Source organism: Pinus tabuliformis, chromosome J (genome assembly GCF_031772625.1).
Source record: "Pinus tabuliformis cultivar Carrire ecotype Pingquan chromosome J, CPIR1, whole genome shotgun sequence".
Lineage (NCBI taxonomy): Eukaryota > Viridiplantae > Streptophyta > Pinopsida > Pinales > Pinaceae > Pinus > Pinus tabuliformis.
In genome coordinates, this window is record NC_142295.1 from 1,338,666,937 (window position 1) to 1,338,681,782 (window position 14,846).

General features: G+C 40.1%; 1 pseudogene; it reads right to left on the reverse strand.

Moving 5' to 3' along the window:
* Nucleotides 1-7,818: 7,818 nt before the first annotated feature.
* LOC149232302 (uncharacterized) lies at nucleotides 7,819-8,496 on the reverse strand (annotated as a pseudogene).
* Between the last annotated feature and the right edge of the window lie 6,350 nt (nucleotides 8,497-14,846).

A 14,846-nucleotide genomic window follows, 5' to 3' on the forward strand; every position in this document is an offset into this window, starting at 1 on the left:
AAAGTTCTTTTGCCGATCCTGAGCGGCTTTCAAGTTAGCTCGCACTCTTTTGACCATGTCCTCCATTTCTTTGAGCATTTCAGGTCCCAACCTTAACTTATCCTCCGGGCCACTCCAGTTTGAGGGCGTCCGACATTTGCGTCCATACAGGACTTCAAATGGAGACATTTGGATTGATGTATGATATCCGTTGTTATAAGCGAATTCCACCAGGTGTAGATAATCTTCCCACTGAGTCGGTTTTTGCATTACACATGCTCTCAGCATGTCTTCCAACACCTGATTCACTCTCTCCGTCTGTCCATCAGTCTGGGGATGGTATGCTGTACTAAAGTTCAACTGTGTACCCAGTTCTGCAAACAGTGCTTTCCAGAAAGCGGATGTAAACTTTACATCCCGATCTGATATTATAGTCTTCGGAAGCCCGTGGAGTCTGAACACGTTCTGCATAAATATGTGTGCAATTTGGACTGCCCTGTAGGTTGATTGCACTGGAATAAAATGGGCTGCTTTACTCAGTTTATCAACTACCACCATAATAGAATCATTGTTCCTCTTTGTTCTAGGCAACCCAGTTATAAAATCCATGGATATAATTTCCCATTTCCATTCCGGAATTGGTAGGGGTTGCAATAGCCCAGCTGGATGCTGATGTTCTGTTTTGATTTGCTGGCATTCTAAACATCGCGCTAAATATTCAGCTACATGTCTTTTCATCCCTGGCCAGTAGTACTCCTTCCGAAGTGCAGCAAGCATTTTCTGGTATCCCGGATGACCTGAGTAGTGGCTGGTATGAAACTCATTCAGAATTAAATTTCTAAGATTATTGTCATTTGGTACAAACAGTCTTTGTTTGTAAAACAGCATTCCATCCTTGCTCACTTCATACCCTTGTTGGTTTTCCTGGCTGGAAAGTGACTTTTGTCGCTTCATTTGCTGATAATCGGCATCCAAGTTTGCTGCTGTTTTAATCTTTTCTTGCAATGAGCTTTCCCACTTGCTGAGAGTAACTTCATATAGACATTGTACTTTTCGGCTTAAAGCGTCTGCTACGCGATTTTCCTTTCCCTTCAGATGCTTGATATCAAAATCGAATCCACTTAAGAAATCTGCCCAACGGGCTTGCCTTTCATTCAGAGTGGGCTGACTGAAATAGTTTGTCAAGCTGTGATGGTCTGTTAATAACAGAAATTTCTTACCCAAAAGATAATGTCGCCACATTTTAAGGGCATGTATAACGGCTGCCAACTCCAAGTCGTAGGCAGAATACTTCTGCTCATGCTCCTTCAGCTTCCTCGACTCATATGCGATAACTCTCCCTTCTTGCATTAGTACACCCCCAACGCCTTCCCGACTGGCATCAGTACACACAACATAATCCTTATTAGGATCAGCTATGCTTAGAACGGGAGCCGTAGTGAGTAAGTGTTTAAGTCGTTCAAAACTTTGCTGACATTCCAAAGTCCATTTGAATGTCCTTCCTTTCTTCTGTAAAGATGTGATAGGATATGCCACCCTCGAGAAACCCTCCACGAATCTTCTGTAGTATCCTGCTAACCCCATGAAAGATCTGATATCTGCCACATCTTTAGGCACAGGCCAATTCATTATGGTTTTAATTTTCTCAGGATCCACTGCAATCCCTTCCTTGGTGATCACATGGCCTAAATACTGAATCTCTTCTTTGTAGAAATCGCACTTGCTGAATTTAGCATACAGCTGATGCTCTCGCAGGGTTTGCAGCACTATCCGGAGGTGCTCCTCGTGTTCCTCCCTGGAACGAGAATAGATCAGAATATCGTCAATGAATATTAGTACAAACTTGTCTAAAAACTGATGGAACACGCTGTTCATCAAGCACATGAATGTGGCGGGTGCATTAGTCAATCCGAAAGGCAACACTACAAATTCGTAGTGCCCATATCGGGTTCTAAAGGCTGTTTTAGCAATATCTTCCTCTTTAATTCTGATCTGATGATAACCAGATCGCAGATCGATTTTGGAAAATATGGTTGCCCCTTTAACCTGATCAAAAAGCTCATCAATTCGAGGTAAGGGGTATTTGTTTTTGACTGTGAGTTTGTTCAGCTGTCGATAGTCAATGCACATTCTAAAGGTCCCATCTTTCTTCTTGACAAATAGCACCGGTGCTCCCCATGGAGATACACTGGGACGGATATAATTTTTATCCAACAATTCTTGTAATTGCATCTTCAGCTCAGTCAACTCAGGTACACTCATCCTATAAGGTGTCCGCGAAACTGGGGCAGCACCTGGTATCAATTCAATGGTGAAGTCAATATCCCTCTTCGGAGGTAATCCAGGAATTTCCTCCGGAAACACATCCGCGTATTCCTTTATTATTGGAAGATGGTCTAGCGGACTCCCTTTATCTTTGGTTTCTGCATAATTTACCTGAATGGCATACACTTGGCATCTTTTCCGAATGCATTTCACTAACTGGGATGCAGTGATAGGCCGGACCTGCACTGGCCGTTTAATTCCCTGCATCTCCTGTTCCATTCCCGAGTCATCCTTGAATCGTATAGCTTTCATTTTGCAGTTCACTAAAGCCCAATGCTTTTCTAACCAATCCATCCCAATCAGGACGTCATAGGACCCAAGTGGCAGCATGTTCAGATCTGCTACCACCGGCTGTCCTGCCACTGTTATGGAACAGTTTCTGATTTTTGCCATTACTCGTCTTTTAGCCCCTGTAGCTAGCTGTACCAGCCACGGATTCTTGAATTTTTCAGGCTGCAATTTACATTGTTCAACTATCTTTGGACTAATGTAACTTAAAGTAGCTCCTGGGTCAATTAGAACAGTGATAGAAAGGTCTAAAATTTTACCTTCGAATTCTACCATGGTGGGCTGATATTCTGCCTGGCGGTCGTCCAAGGCTGCATTAATTTTTTGCACACTTCGTCCCACGTCGCCCACGGTTGATGCCTCGTGAATCTGAGAGATCTGATCAGTTCCCTTCCGCTGCGGGCAATTCTTGACATAGTGTGGTCCGCCACAGCCCCAGCACTGTACTGGGGGTCTGGTTACTCCCTCATTATCCAATTTGATGGATGGCTCTCCCATTCTAGTTTCATTAGCAGGCTTAGGCCTGAATGAGCTTCTTGGTGCTGCTCTGCTATTCTGGCCTTTGACACTTCCTTTAGCTCCACCAACCCGGCCTCCTCTATTGTTTCCCACAATTTTACTACCCTTTTTCTCATTCCATTTCCTGTTGGAACTGTCCCCTTTCTGTTTGTTCTGCTGGTAGCACATTCTAGCTTTACGGATAGCTTCGTCCATGGTTCTGGGATTGTCAAATTCAATCCTTTCTCTCATATACATGGGCAAGCTGCTAACGAACCTCTGCACCTTTGCTTTTTCTTCTTTAAGGTAGGGTACATAACGGAGCAAGGAAGTGAAACGATTAATGAACTCATCCATAGTCTGCTGTCCTAATCGCAGATCATGGAATTCCTTGGCTTTTTCATCATAAAAGCGCTCTGTCAAGTATCTCTCTTTAAAATACTTTTGAAATTTTTCCCATGTTATGGTTCGCTCACTCACTCCCTTTACGATTTTAACTTCTTCCCACCACAATGTTGCCTTCCCTTGCAACTGAAAGATGGCCAATCTCGCCTTCAGGTTATGGTCATACTCATATAGCTGAAAATATTTATTCATGTTAATCAGCCATGCTTCAGCTGCTTCCTCTTGCTCTCCATCGTAGTGTGGGGGTTTGATTTTCCGGAATTCTCCCTGCAATTCCACCTTCTGTCGCTTTGAAGTCTGTTGTTCAGAGGCATTATCAGATTGATCTTCTCCATCTTCTGGAATCTCAGATTCTGCGCGATAATGCTGCTCCTCCGTCATTCTCTGTTGCTCTGCACTAGGGTTGGCCAGTGGCGGGTTCTGTTTGTCAGACAAACTTTTTAATATCCTTTCTTGCTCCATTGTCAAACGTGCATTGTCTTCACGCAACCGAGCCATCTCATTCTTCAGCTCTTGAACTGTTTCTAATATGGCCAGATTTGTACTACGAGTCTCCTCTCCCAACTGCACCCACAACTCTGGGTTGCTTCCCGGATTCATTTTTCCCTGTATTCACCTGGTCTGTTCTAATCAGAAAACAGTCAATCATTGTGAGCTTCTGGCACAATTTTTATCACCTCAATCAAGAAATATCAATACTATAAGGACTCTTTTTTTTTTTTTTTTTTTAAGGAAAACATGCTATTCATATCCCAGAGGCCACAGTATGGCAACCCGGGCTCTGATACCAATTGTCACATATCTATCCTGTCTTAAGCATGTAATTTTTTTTTTTGTTATGATGTTTGTACCACCATTGACTTAATCGAATGCAATCATGCCATACATAGCATTTACTATATTATTTGCACCTTCCTAAGCTTAGTCTGATGAACTTACGTTATTTATATTTGGCATGTACATACCGCTGTTATCAAATCAACGGTTTAAGATATTGTGTAACCCATATGTCAATCATCATAATGGTGTCGGGCTGTGTTGGTACTATGCCAAGGTTTATATATATTATATGATTTATCATAAACCAACCAACATATACGCTGGCGCTTTCTCTGCTGGACATTTGGACTTACCTTTAATACTGCTGGACGGATCACGTGGTTCGAGCATGGCTTTACAGGTTGGATCCTTCCCGCGCCTACACCTTGATCTTACCGCCATAATCGACGGTGTGAGATCTCCGGGAGGGATCGAGGGCAGAGAGGGTTCCACGTTTCAGGGTTAGACTTTATGTTTATAAACCCCATGTTCTGGATTCTTTGCGATTTGGCTGGTCATTTGCAGCGCTCCGACGCTCTGAGTATTCCTCCATTGCCTCTGAATGTATGTCTCATATTCCAGCGCCATTTCTCGGCTGCCGCTCCTTGTCTACAGCTTCATCACCAAGGTGTCTTCGCTCCGGATGGAAACCTCTGGATTTGCGGGGTAAGATCTACAACTCTAATCGTTCTTTAATGATTTTTAGAACAGTTTAGTTAATCTGCGAAATAACTATTGCATACTGTTGCTTGACAGATGGAGATAATCCTCACAGGGTTCTTTTGGCGGTCTGCTCTCCTCGCCGGCGTTAACCTTCCGGATAATTACAGGTACGCCACCATTTCCAACTTACCTTACGGTAGTTGCTCAAGGTTACACGTTTTTCAGGTTATATATTTTCTGTGGTTTATATTTCCGGGTTTATGTGTAAACCCCAGCCACCTTATACCTCCACCATTGACGCAGATGGCGGTCAAAGACCTTATGGGTTACGGGTCCATGCGTAGGGTTTGATTTATGGTGGAAGCTTTCTCTTTTCCACGGCGGTTGAGTCTGAGTCTCCAGTCCATGAGACTATACAGCTCGACTGTGTCCGTGAAGCTACTGCACACTGTTTTGTAATATCTCATTTGTTTTGATGGCGAATCTTCACATACTCATCAAGTTTTCTACTGTAATAATTTATTTGGAACCGAACCATATGGTTTGACGGTCCTTAATGTAAATACGATGCCCTGTTAATTATACAGTTTGGCTTATTTTCAGTTCTCATTCTGGGTTTTAGCTGATATGATTATATCTTGATTTATGACTGTATTTGTTCCTTCTATAGCTAGACTTGAGGGTTTTCAACGTGTTCGCCCTGCATCTCATTCTATAGATGTAAGGACGAACTCGCGGGTTAAGGCCTGGTACAAAAGGCCTTTGGTTTTACCTTCAAGCCTTGAATATATTCTATATGCTGTTTTTTTCATTACTGAGAAGTAGTTTCTATGCGCTCTGTTAATTGCTCTGTAACTCTTGTATGAAATGTTATGAGTTATCCGGCTTTTATCTTAGTCACAACAGTTCTGGTTTTCTTCATGATTATACTGTTCATACATGACGACCCGTGTACTAGGATAAAATGACTTCTCAGGTTGTTATAGCTTGATTCCAACCGTTTGAATACAAGATACTGTCTGTTGCTTATAAAAAAAGGTTCTGTTACCTGTTGATAAAATAATACTGTTATCTATAGAGAGAGTAATACTGTTTTGTTGTTAAAGAACGAATACGGTCTATATATTGATGAACACGCTGTCGCGTACTCAGGTTTAATGCTATGAAAAGTCTGTTTACAAAGTTACCGCTCCGAGCTGATTATTATTTGCAAACCATGCACAGATTAGGTTAGGTTTTCGAACTGTTTATTCTTGAAAGAGTAATGGCTGTGACCAGCTACGGCCTGTCGCGGAAGTCATTGTCGCAGACTCGACTCGAAAGGAGTCTTAAGGGTTTGATACCGACTCTGACTATCCTCAGGCCTAACAACCCGAGAGCTACCTACAGGAATTCTTTTCCAGTTTACAGTTATAATGTTAAGAGTTCTTTGACCTTCAATGTTCTTTATATGATAGGGCCGGTCCTTCCGCGGGACCTTGGGTCTGTTCACAGGTTACCCGACCTTCACACTCTATCCCTATCTTTAGCTATAGTATGTTCATGCTATAATAACAGTTATTTCCCTCATTACAGTTTTGTGATTAACTATGGTATTTGTTAAACATAACAGTCCACGCTTCGATTCTTGCATAAACAGCTACAGTTATACTATCTACCAGTATTTTAGAGACTCTGTTGCTGTTAGCTATAGCTATTCTATTGACCGGTACTGTATAAATAACTGCAGATACTTCAGGGTTCTAGTTACTTACCTGTTTGTTGCTAGTAGGAAATCTCTTCAGTAAATCCCTGTATCAAGCTCGTTATCCACCCATCCGTGAGACTTGTCCTCTGGGACTTGAGTCTCCCCCCGAGCTTATGCTTACCGGATCCCAATCCTCAGTAAGACAGCACCTAGTGTCTTGACTATCTGGTCTCTACCAGACTTAGTCCAAAACCAGGTATGTTTTCTCTTGTTTTCTGTCTGTCACTACAGCACACCTAGAAAACTATCCACCCCCTTTTCCTTCTTCCTGGAAATCCTTCCAGTTAAGGGAAGTGGTTATTTCCAGTTTCATTAACTGCTTTCCCTTTTGGGAGCCCCAATGCTTTACTAAGTAATTCTTTTAAACACATTGCTTTAATGCATACTTTAAAATTAACAGATTACTCTTTAAAAGAAAATAAGTTTCTCAATGTCATTCAGTTTTTACCACAGTAAACCTTTAAATAATTACATTTATGGGGTCATCACAGTAACCTTTTAGTCCATGAAAAAAGATTGAGCTTGGAAACATGGGCATCAATAGCAGCTGGATAAAAAGAAAATTTCGAAGTTCCCATAGGATTATAAGGACAATTGCTCGTTCATTTTTAACCAGTTCAAACAAAAAATAGATTAAAAAATATTCCAACTTCACCCCTTTTAGGCCAGCGATATTTTCGCAGATATACATAATAAATCTAAGCATTCCATATCCAAATCAATCAAAGTTGAGCAATTATTATATTTGCAGACCATGGGAGCCCACTGCCCTCATTTTTTCTCTCTGCACATCGACTAACCACGACTCTGTGGTGATCATGTATTTTCCTCTCTCTTTCCCTGTTCCATCTCCATGTTGACTGAGCTTGACTTTGTACTGCGTCCGGATTTTCCTTTTTCCTTCGGTTTCACATTGGCATCCACTATGACAAATTGCTATAAATCCCAATCCATAGGGGAAGGAGGTGGCGCTCTTGGAGCAGAGGAATCAATGGCAAAAGCCCAGAATTCTAAAGAGAAAATAAAATGCCACTGGATTTCTGCACGTAATCCAGGCATAGGCATTCATATGCTTGTGTCCTAAAAATCTATGTTCAGCTATTCTGAAAATGTATTTGGTTACGGAATTGAGCAATGAAATCATCGCATCTCTACCTCAATTCATCACTGCTCTCATCCACTGTCACCATTAGTTCAGATTCCACATCCACTGTCACCATTAAGCCTGATCCCGGGCCATCGAATTTTTCATGTCAGAATCGTCTTGGAGTTTGCCCTGTATCATACCATTAATGCTGCTGCGGGTGCGCTTAGCAGGTGGTTGTTTCTGCTCAGGTTGTGTAACAGTAAGACTCATGGAATGGAATTAACGCATTCGTTTTTTCCAGGAGCTTCTCTGTCGGTACCAGTCCCCTCCAAAGCGTTCTGCTGCTTTGGCCAGGTTTCAATTTCCTGCACATGTGAACTTGAATCTCCATATTGATCAGTACTGGAACTCACACAGAACAATCCCGATTGGATGGAGAGAAGAACGATGATGATATTACACAAAATCAACCAGAAGACTGAATCAAGACGCCGAAGCTCAACTTGGGTGAAACAACATATGGGAATGGAACTTAGCAGAACCTCCTTACAGATTCCCACTGCCTGATGATGAGAGCCAATGAGACCAACATCATGGGCACAAACATATGAATGCCTATGCCTGGATTACGTGCAGAAATCCAGTGGCATATTTTTTTCTCTTCAGAATTCTGGGCTTTTGCCATTGATTCCTCTGCTCCAAGAGCGCCACCTCCTTCCCCTATGGATTGGGATTTATAGCAATTTGTCATAGTGGATGCCAATGTGAAACCGAAGGAAAAAGGAAAATCCATACGCAGTACAAAGTCAAGCTCAGTCAACATGGAGATGGAACAGGGAAAGAGAGAGGAAAATACATGATCACCACATAGTCGTGGTTAGTCAATGTGCAGAGAGAAAAATTGAGGGCAGTGGGCTCGCATGGTCTGCGAATATAATAATTGCTCAACTTTGATTGATTTGGATATGGAATGCTTAGATTTATTATGCATATCTGCGAAAATATCGGTGGCCTAAAAGGGGTGAAGTTGGAATATTTTTTAATATATTTTGTGTTTGAACTGGTTGAAAATGAACGAGCAATTGTCCTTATAATCCTATGGGAACTTCGGAATTTTCGTTTTATCCAGCTGCTATTGATGCCCATGTTTCCAAGCTCAATCTTTTTCCATTCACTAAAAGGTTATGACAATTAAAACCCTGTGGTCTCATTGCATAGAGGATATGTTTATTTTGTTCTGTTTATTTTGTTTTTTTTTTTTTTTTGGAATTTGTCTACTCCTATATTGATACAAAAGTTATAATTATGGAGAGGCAGTGGCCTCGAAACGTCTAGTCCATAGAGGCGGCATGCTTACAATACCTCGCTTGATCACTGACCAAAAAGACTGGTTAAAGACTGACTAGTAGATCTTCCATGAAACAGAAAATGCCCAGACTGAAGCTGAACACTAATCAGAGGAATATTTAGACTAGTACAAGTTAACTGAGCCCAAACAAGTAAACATTTATGCGTTTCCCTTTCAAAATTGGAGACTGACCTAAAGAACAGCTTAAACCGAAACTGAGACCCAATGACACAGTCAAGAGAATGTCGCCCTCGCAGGGGAAACCAACCACTTGAAATTGGAATAAGAATCTAATCCTAAGAACTAATCATGTGATGACTGTTAACCATAAGGGAATTGAGCAGCTTCGAACAGCAAAGAAACAAAAACCAAGAAGTGCAGACCTGATTAGGCTTCATGAGAGGTGGTAGGCCCCTCTTCAACAATGCAACACCCATATTTGTAGGGGTCTTCTTCCTCAGAAGGATGGCCTTCTTTACCTGAAGAACCTTCGCCAGTGGAGATGCTAGGACCGGCTGAGCCACCAGGATCCTTAGTTTGCGCCTTGTCAATTTGAGAAGTCCCATGATTGTCCTCCACCCCCATCTCCTGAGACACCCCTGGTGTGGCAGCAAGCGAACCAAAAGAATCCTCCCGAAGCTCAATGGTGACAAAGGCTATGAAGAAGGAATTACGAAGAGTGCAGGGGAACCAAAAACAAGCAGTGTGAGAATGGGAATGCTGAGAGCGCTCTACTATATTTTGCTGCCCTCAACCTCGACCATGTCCACGCTTGGTAACTGGACAACTATCAGTGCAGAAATCTGAGGCTTCAGTCGAGGAGTACGAGGTAGTGGAGGAGGGCTAGCAAGTTACGCGGCCTCGAGAGCTTCCTCTTCTGTAGCTCATTCTCGAGCACAATCTAGGCATGTTGAAATGAGCCAAAAGAGCTAAACTGGTAGCAGCAGGAAAAACAGAGGAGGAGCGACCATTGTAGTTGCACACAGGGCTATGAGAAGTGTGGAAGCCCAGCGATACCTCAGCACAGCAATCCAAAGTAAAACGATACCCTGGACTGGCTCGAGATCGAAGCGTTGCGCCAGTATTGGAACGACAGGAGCTCAGGGGAGGAGCAAGAGTGTAATTTAAGAGGGGCACCATACCTAAAGAAATTGCAGACTAGAGAGGGGGAGCAAATGGCATTAATGCTGCATTGATGTTTTTTGCTGAAGACATTAGATCTGGCTTCACGCAAGGCTGGATGGCGGTGGTAGTAAGCCACGCGCCAGCCCACCAAGCCACCCTCGTGCAACTTGTCACGTTACACACCCGCATCCGGGAGAGATATATCTTGTTACACCAGAAGACTGTAGTCTTGTTTGAGTTGTGCATCATTGGAATCGCTTATTGGACCGGAGAAGAATGGGAGCTGCTGATTGACACCTTGGTTAGCCAGTCTATCTGCTACCTTATTAGTTGTACGCTGAATTTGCTTGAAGGATGTGGTTCGGGCTGCCCTGAGCCATTCTTCAACTTGTTCCAATCTGCTTAGAAGCCGCCAGCTCGAGGCAATCTTTACTGCTGGGGTGCCTGAGTGAATCCGAGTCGCTGCTTCTATTAAAATTTGAGAATCCCCTTCCACCTCTAGAGGGAAAAATTTTTCCATTTATGCTATACAAGTGCCTTTCCATAAGCCTTCAAGTTCTGCAGCATTGTTGGTATCTTTTCCAAGCGATCCATGATATATGTGCAGTGTTGAGCCAGAATCGTTTATGAAAATACCCCCATAGCCAGCCGGCCCAAGATTGCCCTTAGCAGCCACATCAAAGTTCAGTTTGTAGGAAAGGGAGGCAGGGGGAGACCAGGAGTGGGGAGAATCAGCATGAATGGAGGAGCTGGGGTTGACTTAAGCTAAAGAAGTGAGGTCCAAGTTCCAATTTTTCAAAATTAGGCATTCCTGGGGTGAGGCTTGGAAATCCGAGTCTTGCCAGTGTCTTAGAGCTAGAGTTTCTTGAAGGTTTTTTTTGAGAAGTAGCCATAGGGTATCAAGGGGCTTACTGATATTGTTGAAGATCCTATTATTTCTCTCCTTCCAGATAATCCAGTAGACAAAGCCTGGTAAGAGGATCCAGATGGAATTGAGAATAAGGCTTTGGAAAGGATGCCGAGGCCAATTTCTGATAGTGTTTATAATATCTCGCGCATGTCTGCCCGTTCTTCTGTTGCACTGTTCTGTTCTTTCCCAAAGTTGTGCTGCTAATGGGCAGGTATCCAAGAGATGCAGGATGGTCTCTGTGTTAAGATTGCAATTATGACATCTGGAAGGCCCAGTAAATCCTCACTTTTGTAGATTATCCCAAGTGAGGATTCGCTGTTTGCTTAGAAGTCAAAGGAAGGTAGAGATCTTAGGCCAGATGCATGGTTGCCAAACCTGATCCCAAAGCTGAACCTTTGTTATCTGCGTGGATTGATAGAGAAGTTGGTATGCTTCCTTGGTAGTAAACATACCTTTGGGCATGTATCCCCATCGCACTTTGTCCTTTTGATCAGAGTATTTTATTTTCCTCAGTTTGAGCTCTTGATTGATCTCTTCGTACGTTTCCTCCTGCCAATTAGCCTGCCAGGTTGTGTTTTATTGCGTATTTATATAGAGTCGAAGGCGAAATGTTTCAAAGGTCCAGAAGAATTGGTGGTTATTGGATCTAAATCAAATTGGCTGTTATTGGACGTAAATCCATGGAAAATTTTAGATCGTGAGTGTAATACATTTCATTTTTATAATAGGTGTTTTTAGTTTGTGTTTGTTGATTAAACATATCCAACATTCATTATGTTAAATTTCTTAACTAATAAATAAATTTAGGAATCTACATTCAAAAAGAATAATTCATTAATCACTGAACTTAATAAATTGTTTATAAAAAAATTATAATGAAATATGTTACATGTTAAGCTTTACCTTTCTGGATAGCCTAAAAGCATCACCGTTGATAATCTTTACATTTAGATGCTATAGATGATATTTACACTAAAGTAAAACAAGTGCTATTGTCCTTAGTGGCCAATGTTGGACACACACCACATCACATTTTCTGAACCCCACACAAGCACCTGCACAAAACTAATTTAATTTGCAATATAAAACAAAAGAAATCTACTACGGTTGCGACAAGAGAAGACTTTTATTTTCACATATTCCACTCGAAATATCAAGTCCTACTTGAGGTTGGCAATGCATTTTAGAAGTGGTGTTGTAATAGCCAAAGTTCTCCAACCTTGCCGAATGTGACTCCATTACACTTTTCAGTTTGCCCATTTATACTCCACATGTTGAGTTTTCCCATTTATGCCATCAAATGGAAGCTTCCGATTAGAAGCAGTATAAGAGCTGCGTGAGACCAAACTCTACTAAAAGTGTTCCCAACTGTTGTATTGGGCTTCTTCTCCCATTGCTATCCTAGACAACTTCTCCTACCTATTTGGAAGATTTCACGAGGGGACATTTAGGAATGGCCAGAATGAAAATTTGGAGAAGGCACGAAGGCAATTCGAGAATGAAAATTGCTTTCTTGAGCATCTATTAACTTGGCCTGAAAATAGACGTTTAACATTTCACTAAGCGTTATGTTATATTTTTAAATAATCAGTTCGCAAACCAAAATTCATTTAAAAATCAAAATAATTTTTTTCTATATTTAGATAAATTAAAATTTATTTAAAATGTCTATTTAATCTTATTTAAAAAAAATATTCAAAATGTTTACTTAATCTTATTTTTTTAAAAAAAACAAAATTTTAGATATATCACATTCCATTCATCTCTATGCACAATAAAAATTAAATATAATCTAAAATTAAATGGCAGCTTTATAATTACCATTTAAAATTTACTTTCATTTAGTTACAACTAAATGATAAGTAGTTTTACATGTGGAGCTTTAAATAAAAAATATTTTTAATTATAAAATCTTCTCCATCCAAACATTTGAGAAATCAAGTTTATTTTAATATAATAACATTGGATTATGTTTTTCGAAAGTAGGGATAACATTATATAACCTCATCCGAAAGTGTAGGAAGTTTGACATCCCATATTGTGTAGATAGGCCGTAAAAGAAAAAGAAAGCAGAGGATAGCAATACTTTAAGTGTTATTATTTAGCAAGACACAAAAGGATTTAACTGTTATCCAAGGAATGAATCGTTGTCAAAAAAAAATTGAAATCCGTGTTGGAATTGGATATACAGTTATTTATCGGTGAGTCTCTGAAATAGATAACCGTTGACTTGAAGTACCGTCCATCCTCATTTCATTTCAAATAGTAACCGTTGAGCCGAAGAATTGTGCATCCTCTATTTATTGTAAATTTTGTTTTCTTTTTTATAAGCATAATTTTGCGACGTGTTTCAAAGTTGTAGAAGAATTGGGCGGTTATTGGATCGAAATCCACGGTCATTTTTATCCTCAGGTGGGATTAGATTATTACTTTTTAGTTTGTATTTGTTCATTAAATTAAACCAAGTGAGACTTTCGTATAAATATTGAAATTATTTTCTGTTGTATTTTTTTTTCAATAAATGTGATCCATTCTCAATGTGAACCCTAATCTTAACTGGGGTCTCTATTTGTTAATAGATCCATTTAGTAGTGCTCAAATAGAATGAATCTTTGTCCTAATAAGAGAAAAATAGATTAATATATATTTCTAAAGATCAAATTATTATATCATTTAATTTTAATTTTTTTATATATTTATTATTTACATATGGTTAATATTTATCAATTTTTAATAATAATTAATATTATAATTTTTTTTTATAATATTAAAAATTAATATGATAATTTTATTTTTAATTTAATTTTTTTATAATTTATGGTTTAATATTTGAAATTGATTCTAATAAAATACAAATTGTTCATGAAAATTTTAATATTTATATGGCTTTTTATAGTATTTCTTATGAAAATTTAGTTAAAATATCATGATTTCAACAATTAACAATTAACAATTAAATCTTTATAGAATTACTATTTACAAAATTCGTTGTTAACCAATTCTTCGCGATATTGTACATTATTACTTTAGAGTTTATTAGTTTAGACATTTTTTCTTATCATTAGCAAAAACCATCGGATAGTTGTGATCTGGTAAACATTCTGCATTTGTATAAATGCTAAATGATTTCACTTAATGAAACAATTATTTTACTGTGGAGTTTAATGGGCCTTTACAATGGTATCAGAGCAGCGAGGTTTGGAAAGCACCGAAGTACTCATCCATTATGTCTGGTTTGAACTCCATTGATATCGACGTGTTCCTCATGTGGTCGAGGTGGAGGATGTATGGCGGTTTGAGAAGTTGGCGGATGGTGAACTGGCGTTGTTGACAGTGCGGAGGACTAGTGTTTTGGAAACCATTTGGACACGAGACGCCGTGGTATTTAAAACCAACTTGGGTGGCCCCGTAATTAATTAGAGCTGTTAATTTACGTGCTGAACGGTTTTGTCAAAATCGTCCCCGGGTCCACTCACTTCGTTAAAATTCGGCAAGCCTTGTGCCGTCGTATATCGTTGGAGCCGATCTAGACGATTGATTCAATTTGGTCGTTAAGTGCACATGCAGTTGCGACGATTGTTAATTAATTTTGGGTTAATTAACTTTTTGATACGATTCTTTTTTGGTTCAACACCGACATATATTACCGTTG